At 42.8% G+C, this 16,813-nt stretch overlaps 1 protein-coding gene across 2 annotated transcripts in view; it reads left to right on the top strand.

Annotated features, from left to right (window-relative positions):
* The window catches only part of SLC8A2 (solute carrier family 8 member A2), a 298,189-nt gene that overhangs the window by 36,271 nt on the left and 245,105 nt on the right, over nt 1-16,813 (top strand). The gene's annotated exons all lie outside the window — the stretch shown is intronic.

Below are 16,813 nucleotides of genomic sequence, written 5' to 3' on the forward strand. Positions count from 1 at the left end.
GTTCAGGGATGCGCTGCATATCTAGAGTGCAGAGTTCAGGGGTGCGCTGTATACATGGTACATATTTCAGGGGTGCACTGCATATATAGAGTGCAGAGTTCAGGGGTGCGCTGTATACATAGTACAGATTTCAGGGGTGCGCTACACACAGAGTGCAGTGTTCAGGGGTGCGCTGCATACATAGTACAGATTTCTGGGGTGCGCTACACACAGAGTGCAGAGTTCAGTGGTGCTATGCATACACAGTACAGATTTCAGGGGCGCGCTGCGTATATAGAGTGCAGAGTTCAGGGGTGCACTGCATACATAGTACATATTTCAGGTGTGCGCTGCATATATAGAGTGCAGAGTTCAGGGGTGCACTGCATACATAGTGCAGCGTTCAGGAGTGCGCTACATATAGAGAGTGCAGTGTTCAGGGGTGTGCTGCATACAGAGTGCAGAATTCAGCCTCCTTCCACAGCTGCTTACCTCTGCATCCCCCATCCACAACTTACTTTCACCCCTCTTAGCTCTATGCATGCAACACCCCCCGCACTACCCCCATCTCCCCCCCCTTAAAGGCTTCACCATCCTCCTCATGTCACTTTGTTGCTGTATTAACTGAAGCACTCAGCCGGCTCTAGTACTTCTCCGCATGCTGTAGGTATCTCCGCCTCTCTAATTTGCATGCAGATCTTCCAGTGGGGGTGTCAGCATCGACACCCCACCCTGGGCACCTGCATCCCCCTTGTCCCCATCCTGCACTCAGTGGGATCCGCTCAAGAGATCAGATCTGTGGGAGTCATTGGAAGACAAGTTGTCACTTGTAAACACAGAAGCCGGACTTCTGTGTATACAAGTGACAGTGGTGAGCAGGGAGCAGGGGGCCTGAGCCAGAGGTGGTGGAACAGAGTTCCAACAAGTTTCAGTTGAAAAAAAAGCCCTGGGTATATGGTTGATCTTCTATCAACGACTGTGTCTCTCAATTAGTTCAGAGAAAAAACTTTCTAATGAGTACAAGCAATTCTAAAAAATATCTATTATCTATCTTACGCTCATTGGGAGACACAGCTTTTGACTAAAGAATAACCAGTACCAGTGGGTTATGCTGCCCATTTCTAGGAGTAGGCACTATAACCCACTTGTAGATGGCTGATCTTCACCACAGCTGTGTCCCTCAATGAACGTAAGAGAAAAGAATTTTAGAGTGAGTACACAGAATTCTATTGTATGTTCATTGAGAGACAATGCTTTTGATTGAAGATCCACCAGTACCAACAGGTTATGCTGCCCATTTCTACCAGTAGGTACTTTAACCTATTTATATATAGTTAATCTTCTGTCAATGGCTGTGTCCCTCAGTGAATTAAAAATCTTTTTTCGGTGAGTACAAAAATAGTTTTTCTTTTATGTTTATTGAGAGCTGCAGCTTTTGATCGAAGATCAGTCAGTTCCAGCAGGTTCTGCTGCCCATTTCGAGGAGCAGGCACTATAACCCATTGGTATATGGCTCATCTTCTATCAACAGCTGTGTCTCACAATGAACCAAAGAGAAAAGAATTTTACAGCAAGTACAAAAATGTCTGTTCACACAGCAGGGCGTATTGTACACTTTAGTGCTGTGGAATCTGTTTCAGTAATGAAACCCTATAAAGAGAATATTTCAAGCACCAGGATGATTCACATGACATTCATATCTGATTTTTGATGTGTTTTTATCTCATCCGTGTTTTTTGTACTTTAGTACCTCTGTTACTGTGCATTCAATACTGAGCAAAAAAGTTTAATAAATTACATTAATTCATACAAAAAAAGCAGAAACTGAACTGTCTAGCATTAACTGCATTTTAGGATGAAGTGATGGAAATTATAAATCAAAACTGTAAGCAGATATTTGATCCAGTTTTATATTCATCAACAAATGCTAAAGTAAACCCGTCACAAACCTGGGCAACACAAAGTGAACATATGATGAAAAATGCATGAGCAGTTGTTATCATCAGTTAAAGCCAAAATGATAAATAGATCCACAGATAAATGCAGCTGAAGTTATATTCAAATCTCAACCTTTCCTCTAAGGGTTTAGCTTGGTTGTGCCAGTAATGGGCAGACTAAACAAAGGGGAGGAAGCGAGGACCTTTCCAGGAAGGTTGAAATCTAAACATACTGTAAGTTCAGCTGTTTATATCTTTGAAACAATTCCAAAACCATTAAAGAAGTGGAAGTGGGAGAAACTCTACACCATAAATTAAAAAATATCATGAAGTTAATAGAAGGAAATAAAAAAACAAAACAAAAAAAACTTAACTGAAATTATACCCGTGATGGCACTGTATCATTGAAAGCAATTATAAACCTTTATTAAATTGAATAAAAAAGCACATGCACATTTGACAGCCAGAAATGCCTAAAAGAATGTCTGCCACTAGATACTTATATATACTTATCTATAATATTGTATATTGTATTCCGTCTTCTAAGAAAACCTTCTATTTGTGTATATATATATATATATATATATATACACACACAGATAGATAGATAGATAGATAGATAGATACATTATATTGCCAAAAGTACAAAAGTATTGGGACACCCTCTAAATTATTGAATTCAGGTGTTCCTATCACATCCATGGCCACAGCACCTAGCACAAATCAAGCCCCTAGGCATGCAGACTGCTTCTACATACATTTGTGCAAGAATGGGTCGCTCTCAAGAGCTCAGTGAATCCAAGCGTGGTACTGTGATAGGTTGTCACCTGTGCAATAAGTCCATCCATGAAATTTCCTTACTACTAGATATTCCACGGTCAACTGTTAGTGGGATTATAACAAAGTGGAAGCAACTGGGAACAACAGCAACTCAGCCATGAAGTGGTAGGCCACGTAAAATGACAGAGCGGGGGAAGTCACCAACTGTGTGCAGAGTCAATAGCTAAAGACCTAAAAACTTTGTGTGGCCTTCAGATTAGCACAACAACAGTGCGTAGAGAGCTTCAAGGAATGGGTTTCCCTGGCCGAGCAGCTGTATCCAAGCCTTACATCACCAAGTGCAATGCAAAGCGTCAGATGCAATGGTGTAAAGCACGCAGCCACTGGACTCTAGAGCATTGGAGACATGTTCTCCGGAGTTACCAATCACGCTTCTCTGTCTCGCAATCCGATGGACGTGTCTGGGTTTGGCGGTTGCCAGGAGAACAGTACTTGCCTGACTGTATTGTGCCAAGTGTCAAGTTTGGTGGAGGGGGGATTATGGTGTGGGGTCATTTTTCAGGGGTTGGGCTTGGCCCCCTAGTTCCAGTGAAGGGAACTCTTAAGGCGTCAGCATACCAAGACATTTTGGACAATTTCATGCTCCCAACTTTGTGGGAACAGTTTGGGGATGGGGCCTTCCTGTTCCAACATGACTGCGCATCAGGGCACAAAGCAAGGTCCATAAAGACATAGATGAACAAGTTTGGGGTGGAGGAACTTGACTGGCCTGCACAGAGTCCTGACCTCAACCAGATTGAACACCTTTGGGATGAATTAAAGCAGAGACTGCGAGCCAGGCCTTCTCGTCCGACATCAGTGCCTGACCTCACAAATGCTGTTCTGGGAAAATGGTCAAACCTTCCCATAGACACCCTCCTAAACCTTGTGCACAGCCTTCTCAGAAGAGTTGAAGCTGTTATAGCTGCAAAAGGGTGGGGCCAACTCAATATTGAACCCTACGGACTAAGACTGTCATTAAAGTTCATGTGTGTGTAAAGGTAGGCGTCCCAATACTTGTGGCAATATACTGTGTGTGTATATACAGTTGCAAGAAAAAGTATGTGTACCCCTTGGGATTACGTGGAGTTTTGCATGAATTGGGCATAAAATGTGCTCTGAACGTCATCTAAGTCACAACAATAGAAGAAGACAGTCTGCTGAACATAATACTACACAAACATTAGATGTTGCCATGGTTTAATTGCACATAACATGTAAACATTCACAGTGCAGGGAGGAAAAAGTATGTGAGGCCCTTGCTTAATGACTTCTCCCAGAGCTAATTGGAGCCAGGAGTGAGCCAACCTTGACTCCAATCAGTGTGATGATATTGGATGTGTTGCTGACAGCTGTACTGCCCTTAAAAAACACACACCTGTTTTGGGTTTACTGGTTTCAAGAAGCACTGTCTGATGTGAACCATGCCTCGCAGAAAAGAGCTCTCAGAAGACCTACGATCAAGAATTGTTGACTTGCATGAAGCTGGAAAGGGTTACAAAAGTATCTCCAAAAGCCTTGATGTTCATGCGTCCACGGTAAGACAGACTGTCTACAAATGGAGAAAGTTTAGCACTGTTGCTACTCTCCCTAGGCATGGTCGTCCTGTAAAAATGACTGCAAGAGCACAGCGCAGAATGCTGCATGAGGTAAAGAAGAATCCCAGAGTGTCAGCTAAAGACCTACAGAAATCTCTGGCACATGCTAACATTTTTGTTGACATATCTACAATAAGGAAAACATTAAACAAGAATGGAGTACATGGGAGGACACCACGGAGGAAGCCATTGCTGTCCAAAAAGAATATTGCAGCACGTTTGAAGTTTGAAAATATACTGTGGAGAGATGAAACCAAGATTGAGTTGTTTGGGAAGAACGCACAACACTGTGTGGAGAAAAAAAGGCACAGCACACCAACATCAAAACCTCATCCCCGCTATAAAACATGGCGGAGGGAGCATCATGGTTTGGGGCTGCTTTGCTTCCTCAGGTCCTGGACAGATTGTTGTCATTGATGGGAAAATGAATTCCAGTTTATCAAGACATTTTGCAGGAAAACGTACGACCATCTGTCAGGGGATATTGGCTCTTCAAGATAACGTGGGCAATAATTTAGAGGTTGAATGAAGTCTGATGCTGTAAAACACTTTTGATAGTTAAAGGTGGACTTCACTCCCTTACCTCTGGGTTATTTTTTGTAATACCCTCTTACCTTTTAAGCTTGGCTATCTTCAAAAAATATTATATGACATGGATATCCCAGGAGGTTTCAGGGGTAGTGGCTACCTCATTCTCACCTAGAAGTGAATGGAGCTGGGGGGCAGGCCAGAATAGAAAGCCTATAAAAGTAAATGAATAAAATAAACAAAAAAAGTCACCATTGAAGACCGCACAGGAGGTGGACTTGAAAAAAGCAAAGTACAACATTTGACTGAAGAGCTGCTTTAAATAATACTTTTTCCTAGGTCTATACATCAGACCAAAAAGAGGGACAACTGTGGAGAAAAGAGAAAGAGGGACTTGGTTTCCCCTCCCAAAAAAATTCAACTAAGGAGAAAAGAAGAAGAAGTATTTGGTTCTAAAAGGACAGTCCCTCTAAATGAGCAATAGTTGGGGACTCTAGGTGTGTTCACTTCACCAATGTTATTTTATATTTTTGAGGAGCAAGAAGGCAGGAGGAGCATATCCTTTGATACACCATATGAAGAAAGAAAAAGTTGAAAGTCTTTGAAAATGAACAGAATCGTACAATAAAATGACCTTGGAGTGTGAGGGATTATGGAAAATAAGGTTAAGAATGGAGTTTTGGGCAGTGAGAGACATCTACAGTATCATGAAACTGAAGCCCATACTTTATGCCACCATAGACCTAAGCTTGTTTAGTCTTCCTGTCTTTCTGGCTTTGATTAAATTCACATCAAGCTTCGGGCCAAGTGAAAAGAATCTTTGATTTTTGACTTAACTCCTGTATTTAAGCCCTCTCCTTGCACTCTGCCTTTCGGGGCCGACTCTTTAGGGAGTCCTCTCCCAAACTCAATTTGATGCTGAAGAATTTTTTCACACGTTTCTCCAGGGCTTTCCCACCCCAGCTTAGTACATGATCCCCCCACTCGCTATATCTTCATTTTCCCCGGCAATAAGATCTATAGAGTCCCAGGACAATTGCTTTGATGTATCCAGACGTGTCTTTTATGTTCCGCGGCTGCCTCCTGTTCTCTGGCAGCACACACGTCGAGGTCCTTAAAGTCTTGTCTCCGAAGACTTTTAATGGAAAATACTGTTCCAATTTGCCTTTGTTCTGTGTTTCTCACATTAAATATGGTCTCTTGTCTTACAGAAATGTACAGACAAATGTATCTGTTCTCAGTTTTATTTCTTTTGTGCAATGCCAAGATATTTCTAGGTCACTGCCTACAGGTTCCAACAAAAGGTGGTGATTAGTGGTAGTACACGGGTAACACATATTAAACAAGTATATTACCCTAAAAGACTGCCGTACACCATTACATTGTACAGCAGGGGGTACATCTGCAACCCTAGAGCTGCCCAACAACATTACTGTAACAGTCCTAGCTCTTCATGATTTGTCTCATGTACGGCCTCTGGTGACCAACCATACACAAAGGCAGCAACATGAGAAGATCATACAATTAGAAATATAAGGGGTGATGAGATATACTTTAAGTACCAATAACTATGCATTTATGAAAGATAAAGATGAACTCTATTTTTTCAAACAATATATAGATTTTCAATGCAGCTAATATAAATATTTGAATCTGCCTTATATTAAAGTATATCTAGAGGTAAAACTTTAGTTATAGATTTGGATAGAGTGGAGGCTGGTTTACTATCCTTCAGACTTTAGGACTGTGGCCAGAGGGAGTAGAAAATGTCTCAGTCTTGATGGTCAGTGGAAGTAAAAACAATTGCATAGTACTTGTGGTCAGTGGGAGGAGGAATAGTGCCCCATCATTGATATCAATTAGAGGAATAGTGCCCCATCATTGGTGTCAGTGGGAGGATTAGTGCCCTATCATTGGTGTCAGTGGGAAGAATAGTGCCCCATTATTGGTGTCAGTGGGAGGAATAGTGCCCCATCATTGGTGTCAGTGGGAAGAATAGTGCCCCATTGTTGGAGTCAGTAGAAGGACTAGTGCCCACTTGTTGGTGTCAGAGGGAGGAATACTGCCCCATTGTTGTGTCAGTGGAATAATATCTTGTATCAGTTAGAGGAATAGTGCTCCGTGGTTGCAATCAGAGGGAGGAATAGTGCCCAACTGTTGTGTCAGTGGGAGGAATAATGTCTTATATCAATGAGAGGAATAGTGGCCCAAGCAAAGGGCCACATTTGGCCTACAGGTTGCAGTTTGGAGACCACTAGAATAGAACACCCATCAGATTTTTATTGCTGCCTGTGTCCCTATTAGGGGATTCACCCTCTCTATTTGTCATGTTCACTGTTATCAGTGAAAATGAAACTAAAAGACAATGCCAGATTTTGGGTTGTGCTCAGAACAGTAATAGAGGGTAAATCTTCCAATGGGGACACTAGTTCTGGTGACCCTGGTGACAACCATCCTTCACCTTGGAGGGATTTACTCTCTTCCTGTTTTGGCCATGGAATAGGAAATGAAGGAAAACCTTCCCAATGAGATACAAGTGGCAAAAAAGACGGGTTATAACTTTCCCTTACTATCCAAAATTTAAAAAAAATAAAGTTTTGACTTTAGTTCTACTTTAACTTCTGGTAATCCCCTGCCCATCTGGCCTCAGAAAGGGGGTGGGAGGGGCAATTAGAGCTGTATTCATTTAGTGCTCTTTAACACAGGGAGCTTGCAGACAGGAGGTGAGAGGTGACAGCAGGCAGAGAAAAGAGATATCAGTATGTTGCTGCTCTCTTTGTCCATTCCAAAGGTAGGGTCATGGTAGAGACCAAGCTTCAGTGCTTTAAAGACAGATGAGGTCACTGCCATGGCTATGTAGAGTAAGGTCTCGTTTCACGCATCCAAATGCAGGCAGTCCTATTCATGTTGATTGGGATGCAGTGGCTGCACAGACACAGCTGTTACTCTTAATTTGATATCCGTATGGGTGCTGGTGCATGTGGGTGTTTGTCCTTGAACTAATGATGTCTGTGTATGGGGAAACACACCCGCACTTACATGGACGGCAAATTGGGAGCAGCGTCTGTCCGTGGTGTCGCTGCTTCCCAATTGATATGAATGGGACTGCTGAAACACCTGTGCATCCCATGCAGGCAAAAATGGCCGTCACATAGGCGTACACTGAAATATGCCTATATGAATGAAGCCTTGAACCTGCATCAAAAGGCTTGCTGTACAGAATTATCAATATTTTTGCAATGGATATTTCCTTGGTGTTTTATCTGTTTGCACAGCATTCAACTTTCCATTTTATTATCACTGTTAGAAGTAAGATTATGAGAAAGAAAAAGCTTACTAGATAAGTGGTAGAATGGAAAAGGCATTCTTGTGTGGATTTTGTTCTCGAAAGATTGCTACATCGATAACATCTGGTTTCAAAAAGGCTTATAAATTTATACAATTGCAAGTACATTTTTATCTGTATAACTGAATGTATTGCTGGGTTTGAACAGCCACATGGGAATGTGTCCATAGTGACTAGTCAGGACAACTGTCATTTGTGAGGAAGATACCATTTTATGGGTTTATTCCTTGTCTGCTTGTCTACTTTTTGCTTTCCTTGGTACTGGATCTGGCTAACAACAGATAAATGTCATAAAGTGCAGCGCTAATAAAAAATCACAATAACGTCATAAATGAAATACTTATCAAAATTAGTGACATTAGTGAATATACACAATGGTAATATAGGTGAAGCACTCTGAAATGGCGCTATAGTGAACAATGGTAAATTAAAATGTGTTGCGCTGAATGGCAGCGAAAAGTGATCCAACAACACTGTATTGGTGACAGTAGTGAAACATCCAACAAATATATTAGGTAAAACACAAAAGGAATATATCAATATTCCAGATAAATAGTCCAATATATATTCGTGATAGCAAGTGATGGGTGACTCCATGATGAAATACTTCTGTTGAATGCACTCACCAGTAGCGCATATTAAATGCACATAATAATCAAATAGCTCCTCCACAGGCCAGGCTCATCCACCGTAATGCTCAAAGTATGGGAAAAACACCACTGGCATCTCTCAGAATTAGGGGATAACTCCAGCACACCATTCCACCATCAACAAACAAACAACAGCCCCACCTTGAAGGGAACAGCTCACAAAAACGAACCACAAAGAAAAGGAGCGCTAATGGTGCAGTATTATTTATTGAATGAGATAAAAACATCCACGTGGAATAAAATGTCAAAAACACTCACAAAGATGGCCGCCGGACTTTCATGAGGACGCGGCAGCGTAACATCAATAGGACAGGCTCCTCGCTGACGCGTATCGTGCATCAAAGGGATATGTGTCAAGGTCCTACCTTTCCTCAGACCTTGTGCTGCTCCATGTGCTGGCATCCATCTTAGGTGTCTGCAAAGCATTGTGGGATCCTTTATGCTTTCAGCCCTCTGCGGCTCCTCCCCCAGGAGGTGGTGGCTTATCACATATAAGTCTGCTGTTTGTGGCTGTCCATTGCATTCGTGTCCTGTCTCTTGCACAGCAGCAAGCTCCTGTTTAGCTACTCATTGCTTTCCTGGATACCGACTCGGCTTTGGCTAAGACTCATCCTGGCTTCTGACCCCGACTCTGGCGACCATTCTTCCTGGCTCCTGATCCCGGCTCTGGTGACAAATTTTCCTGGCTCCTGATCCCGGCTCTGGTGACGATTCTTCCTGGCTCCTGATCCCGGCTCTGGCGACGATTCTTCCTGGCTCTTGATCCCAGCTTTGGCTACAATTTCCGCTGTTGGACTTGCATAGACTCTTGTCTTATTTTGATATTAACCTCCCTAGCGGTATGATTATTTCAGATTTTTGGTGCTGAAAGCGGTACCAATATTTTGCATGGAAATATGTAGTTTTTTTATTGTAGGCTGTAATATTTAGGAATAACTCACTGAAATCTGTCCGAACAAGAGTCTATTAAACTTCCCGGGTATGATAAAATTTGAAACACAAAATCATAAATGATAATTTAATAAATAATCATAAAAAATAATAATATATTAATAATACATTTAATTCAAAAATATAATCAAACCAAAAACACTGAAATTTGAAATATAGCGCCAAGTTCACACATCGCTGAGCAAAGTCGCAAAATCGTTTTCAGTGTCTGATGACGAATTTCCCCACGAATCATTATCACTCAATTCTGCAAGTGGTTCTGATTTACTATCGCTGTTCTCTAGCTGGTCTAAAACCGCTTTTGACCTAAAGGGACACTTTTTGGACGACATGGACTTTTCTAAGTTTCCAGGCAGAAAGAACAGTCAAAATGCAGACAGGGGACAGGACAGAGCACTAGGGACAAAATGTATGTGAAATGGGTTGAAACAGCAATGTTTTACTATGTAAAATCGTTTTGAAAAAAATAAAAAAATTTTTAAATTTTCAAATTTCCCGCCGCCAGCGGCGCCTGTACGTCCCGATGTCACAGGGACCGGAACACAGGAGCCGGATGCTGGCATCAGCTGGAGGAGATGGCCGGGGACGCTGCAGGGGACACATCGCGGGAGCGAAGGACAAGGTAAGTGCTGCAGGGACTCCCTATGCAGCGCCGCATGGTAAGCCCGAGTGTAGCTTGGGGTTACCGCTTTTGGTACTCACATTTTACTCCGAGCTACACTCGGGAATACCGCTAGGGAGGTTAATAAACCTACCTTTAATTGCACCTCCTTGTGTGTCTGGCTCCTCGCTCCCTGACAATATGCTTCCTCTAACAACCGCTTGTTGGCTCCATGCTATCATTTTGGTACATTTTAAAGTTATATTAAACCCTCAGTTTTTAACCACCTCCCTCCCATCAGATTGGGAAATGACAGATGGTTGGGAGCTCTCTTGTTCTGGGAGGACATCATAGGATGTCCTCCCACTCTAGCTGCACATGCATGCCCACAGGGGAGCGTGGCCATCAGTCCAAGGGACACAGCGGATCACTGATCGTGGTAAACAGACGATGACGTAGGCTGATCATATGTAAACAGAAAATGCCGGTTACTGGCAGTCCTCTCCTCATGCTGACAGCATGTAGGGAGAGGAGAGCCAATAAGCAGCAATCCTCAGAAGGGACATCTACACTGATAATCAGGGCACTGATGATCAGTGCAGCCCCATCAGTGCTTCCTTTCAGTGCCCATCAATGACGCCTCTCAATAGTCCATCAATGCTGCCTATCAGTGCCCATCAGTGATGCCTATCAATGCCCATCAGTGCTGCCTATCAATGCTTCCTCATCAGTGCAGTCTATTAGTACCCATCAGAGCTGCCTATCAGTGCCCATCATTGCCGCCTATCAGTGCCCATCAGTGATGCCTGTCAGTGCCCATCAATGATGCCTGTTGTATCAGTGTATCCTCATCAGTGCCGCCTATCAGTGCTGTCTATCATTTCCCATCAGTACCACCTATCAGTGCCATCTGTCATTACACATCAGTGCCACCTATCTGTGCCACCTCATCAGCATACATCAGTGAAAGAGAAAAATTACTTATTTACTAAATTTTATAACAGAAACTAAGAAAAACTTTTTTTCCTAAAAATTAAAAAAACTAGTGGTAAATAAATACCAGCAAAAGAAAGCTCTGTATGTCTCAAAAAATTATACAAATTTTGTTTTGGTACAGTGTTGCATGACTGCGCAATAGTCATTCAAAGTGCAACAGTGTGCAAAGCTGAAAATTGGCCTGGGCAGGAAGGGGATGTAAGTGCCCGGTACTGAAGTGGTTAAAGAATTTTCAGAAGATGATTTACTCACTTACAGAATATGCATCTTCTTTATCTATTAATCCTTGCCTGTGTTCCTGGTTATGCTGTTGCCATGACTGCTGCCCAAAGTTTCCTGTTTCAGGGTGGTTCCTTTTTCTTGCAGCATCCTATGGAGCCACCCTTGCATGCAGGGACTAGAGTTGTGTCTGCTTACACTGAGTGCATCAATGGAAACACACAGCCCCCTTTAATGACAAGACACTTCCATGCCCTTTCCTTCCTTCTCCATGCAAACAGCATATATTTCTATGCTGGGGTCAAACGTTTAACAAATGGTTTACTGGGAAATGTTTGTTTTATTGTGCTCAATGTGATAAGCTAAAAAAACACTGAGGTGTTAATACTACTTTAACCCATTCATGACCAGGGTATTTGAAGCTTAACCAGATCACGTTTAGCAGCATCAGGATGCTTCCAATAACTTGAGATTAAATAAAAGAAATGCAGCGCTCTTAAAAATTGATGAATATGGTGATAAACACAGTCCGGTGAGAACAGTGCTCCTTGATTCCCAGTGCAAATGGTAGAAATTCACACTAACCAGAACGCGCATGGGTAATACGCATGTGTATATATATATCCTGAAGATCCCCTCTCCTCTCAGGTCTGGTCAGGTCTGGTCAGGGAAACAGCAGCCCAAGAGTCCAGTGGTGCCTTTACTGGCAGTGACTACCTGATGTCTCACAGCTGACTTTCCACTGCACATGCAGTGGAAAGTCAGCTGTGAGACATCAGGTAGTCACTGCCAGTAAAGGCACCACTGGACTCTTGGGCTGCTGTTTCCCTGACCAGACCTGACCAGACCTGAGAGGAGAGGGGATCTTCAGGATATATATATACACATGCGTATTACCCATGCGCGTTCTGGTTAGTGTGAATTTCTACCATTTGCACTGGGAATCAAGGAGCACTGTTCTCACCGGACTGTGTTTATCACCATATTCATCAATTTTTAAGAGCGCTGCATTTCTTTTATTTATGTATTTTGGGACTTTTATGTGTTTTCCTTTAATGTTCAGCTGCTTTACATTGTAGATGAGCGCTTACTATATATTTTATTATCCAATAACTTGAGATTGACTCTATGACTGGGTATGATGACTGAGCACATGCACAGTTACCTGAATTCCACATTCATTTTATTTAAAGTGTTACTAAACCCCGGACCCTGCATTCACTATATCTGGTCTCCCACAGTACACACAACATGGAAATGACATTATTTTAGTAAATATAAACTGCTAATTACCTTTTCTCATCAGCAGTCGTGTGACTTCTATCAGTGTCCGACCGAACACTGGTTAAAGCTTGTAGGAGGAGTTTTATTCCTTCTCTGACTGTCCTTTGAGGCTGTATGATCCCTGACCCTCTGTCTGAACAGTGCTAATTGGCCCTCTGCTGATCACATGCACCCTCCCAAAGGAAACAAAACTCTCTAGCCATACACACTAAACTGAGCATGTGCAGAGTGACTCCTACCGCTCTGTACTATCAGCAGATGCATTGGGAACTGTGAAAGAAAGGGAGGATCAAAGAAGACAGGATCAAACAGCCTTTTTTACACAATGCGGAGGATTAACCTCTTAGATTCCACAGTGAGTATAACAAGCATGCTTTACTACATATACAGACTGATTTTACTGTTGTGGGTTTAGTAACACTTTAAGCATTTCATATACCCAATTTTATCATAGATCATCTAACTCTACATGACATAATTCAAAGCTCCCAACTGTCCCTGATTTGGAGGGACCATCCCTCTTTTGGAACAAAGTTCCTCTATCCCTCTCTGCTTCTCATTTTGGTCTAATGTATACTGCATATAAATGCACTATGTATCAAAAATTGTTTTACCGTGCTAGACCGTTCATCCTATTTTTTAATTGTTGCATTTGTAAATCTCAGCAGCCAGTATTAATGAATTGTCATTTTAAAAAGGACTTGTGGGTTTAACCAATAATTTTTAGTGTATTATTTCCCAGTGTAATGAGGGTCGTGTTCTTTCCCTACATACTTTTTTAATAGGCGTCCCTCTTTTCTATCTAGTTGGGAGGTATGCCTAATTAACTGCTAAATGACTGTACAGCCTTCCACTGGCACAGCATATGTGTTCTACTGATACATAGCTATCAACCATCCCTCATTTATTTTGGAGGTGCAGTAATGTCCCTCTTTTAAGACCGAATCTCTCTGTCCCTCGCGCAGCCATGATACAATTAAAGAGTCACTCCACTTTTGTTCAGTAAAAAAGAATCCATTCAGAGTGAACAATGTACAGGGATGCAGATTCCTACCTTTTGCTACTCTGAAGAAATAGCTGCTTGTTTCACCATGTCCTGTGCAGACTAATGCATGCCATACATGGGTCGAATTCTGAAAGAATTTTCTTTCGAAAATGGCAACACAGAACTTTCTTTTGAAATTTTTGGAAAACGAACAAATTTCTAATCAATGATGGGAGAATCTTGCAAGAAATATAATCAAAAAATAAATGAGTATGATCAAGGACCTGGAAAGAAAAGGAAATTCCCATCCAAGAAAATTCTTTTCTGTAGCAACGTGAAATTGAAGGCTTGGTTGGTCGAATTTCGAAATCAGTGGTGGCACCATCGGGTTACAAAATGTACAAAATGTCCTATTTTCTAAAAGAAAATTCTTTTGGCATTCAACCCATGTATGGCCTGCATTATTCTGATTGGGGGGAAATGGTTCATTATAATCACCTGATGAGGAAGGTTGCAGGGTCTGCCTCCCTTTAGAAATATTTAACCTTTACGGAGTGTCTCACAAAAACTGAAGTTCCTTGTCACAGTCAGGAGTCAGACTCAGACACCAGTAGCCAGAGCTGCTGTTAGAAACCACGGGGCCCCATACAGCCAACCTGAAAGGGCACCGTCCCCTCGAAAAAAGACATTGTTTACTATGCTTCAGTTATGAATGAACACAGTGATTGATTGGTACTGATAACTCATTGTGTTCATTCAGGAAAAGAAAGGGCTGGCAAATGTGACATATTTACCGGATCCCTCTGCCACTCTCCATCATGAAGAATCCTATTCCGTGATTACAGCTGGCAGTGGGAAGGAGAGGAGGGAAGCCAGCAGCACTGGGGGGACGACGACAACACAGGGGGTTTGGGCAGCAGGGGGAAAGGTATGGTGCACAGAGAGGAAGATGGATGCGGAAGGGGGGGGCAATTGCTGGAACCGATCCCCTGTATGGCCCTCTCTACAGCAGCTGAAAGCCAGCAGGAAGGAGAGGAGAAGAAGCTAGCTTTAAGCTGCTGCAGAGAGAGCCACACAGGGGATCGGTTCCAGTAATTGCCCTCCATGCTAAACACCCGATCTGTCCACATCCAATTTACCCAGTTGCCTGGGCCCCCCTGCTGGCTTGAGCCCTATACAGGAGGACTGGTGGTACACCCTTATCCATGGCCCTGCCAGTAGCTATAGCAGTAGAGAGGATCCCACCCACCAGTTGGATAAGTACACCAACAAGTTACCCTGGTGGATGATGCAGGCTCACTCAAGGGTCATGGTCTAAGCGTTAACTGGTATTCAGTTCCTGATTGTGGAGATGGGTTTTGTTGTGTGTTAGCACCAGGTCGCGGTCCTCAGGATTGCCCCACCTGGAGGTGAGCATGCTGGGGTCTAATAGCAGATATAGCAGGTAGGGATCAAGCAGAAGCATAGTCAAGAAACAAGCCAAAAGGTTGCAGGTTGGGATTGAGCAAAAACATAGTTGAGGAAAAAGCCAAGGGCGGTAATGAGAGGTAGTGAAGATATGGAAGGCAGCAGGAGAAACAAGAGCAAGATATAGGCTGGAAGAGAGCACAATAATCTAGCAAACGTGAAGTACAAAGGCATGGCCTAAATGGGAAGTTTATGGGAAGAACAAGGAATTCAAGGTTCACCAGAAACAAGGCAGGATTGTCAAATGGATCTGACAGAGTGCTGTTCAGTATCACAGGTGGCTCAGCAAGAAGAGCTACTGCCAGACGCAACAGAGGTTGTGAGTTCTGATCCTGCTTGTGACATTCCTATTGCAGGTGATGCCTAAAATGTAACTTGTATCTTAGTGCAGACTTTTGGTAAAATCAGGGAGCCCATCACACAAGAAGATATATAACACAAGTTCTTTACCTATAGATTGTAAAAAACTGAACTTTTGAAAAAATGATGTGAAATGCAAATCAGTAGCAGTATACAACTGCAAATGTCCTTTGCATGGCACTGTTCCAAGATCCATGGGACTCTGATATTAATAAAGAAATTTGATTGGCACGGTAGGCACCCAGTAGGGAAATACCCTCTCTTAATCCTTCAATGTTTGTAAACCCAGCTGTGCAAATTGCAGTATACGATTAGCATGGCAGCCGCCACACATCTCAGGCATTAATAATAGCATTCGGTCGGCAAGGCAGCCACCCAAGTGTTAGGGTCTGCCTAGAAGTGCCCACTCATAATATCTGTGTTAACCAATCCAGCTGTTAATCTGCAATATAAAAAACAACTCAGAAGTCCTCTTCTACTAGGGTCTGCCAGGAATTGCCTTGGAGGGATGGTGTAGTCAGATATAAGTCAATTATATTTTACTTATTTTTTTCATTATCTATAAGTAGCTATTGTAAGTAATAAGTCATAGCAAATACTGCTATTATCCTTATCATACATGATCAGTGGAATCCTGAGGCGGGTGCGGGGGGTGCGCGCCACACCGAGTGACACCTACAGCACGGGGTGACACCGGACCCGCTCCACGAAAAGGTAAGTTGTAAAGCAAGCTGACGATCCCCACAGGATGGATTGGATCCATCCTGCGGGGATCGTCTGCTTTCTTTACAACTTACCTTTTCGTGCAGCGGGTCCTGTGTCACCCCGTATAGGTTGCATGGATCGGATGGATGGATCGGATCTGCGGATTGGGGAGCATAATGGATCGGAGTCTGATCCATTCTGCGGGGATCATCGTAGGGGGTGTCATCAAGTGTTATCGCACCGGGTGACACCAACCCTACGGATGCCCTTGTACATGATGCCAATGTATCCAATAACAACCAAGTTCTCAAGTTAGTTAAAGTACATGTAAACTGGTGACATATAGATTGCTAAAGCACTCTGTATCATAAACAATTGCAATGCTATT

Source organism: Staurois parvus, unplaced genomic scaffold (assembly GCF_062004578.1).
Source record: "Staurois parvus isolate SC_StPar_1 unplaced genomic scaffold, SC_StPar_1.0 ptg000340l, whole genome shotgun sequence".
NCBI lineage: Eukaryota > Metazoa > Chordata > Amphibia > Anura > Ranidae > Staurois > Staurois parvus.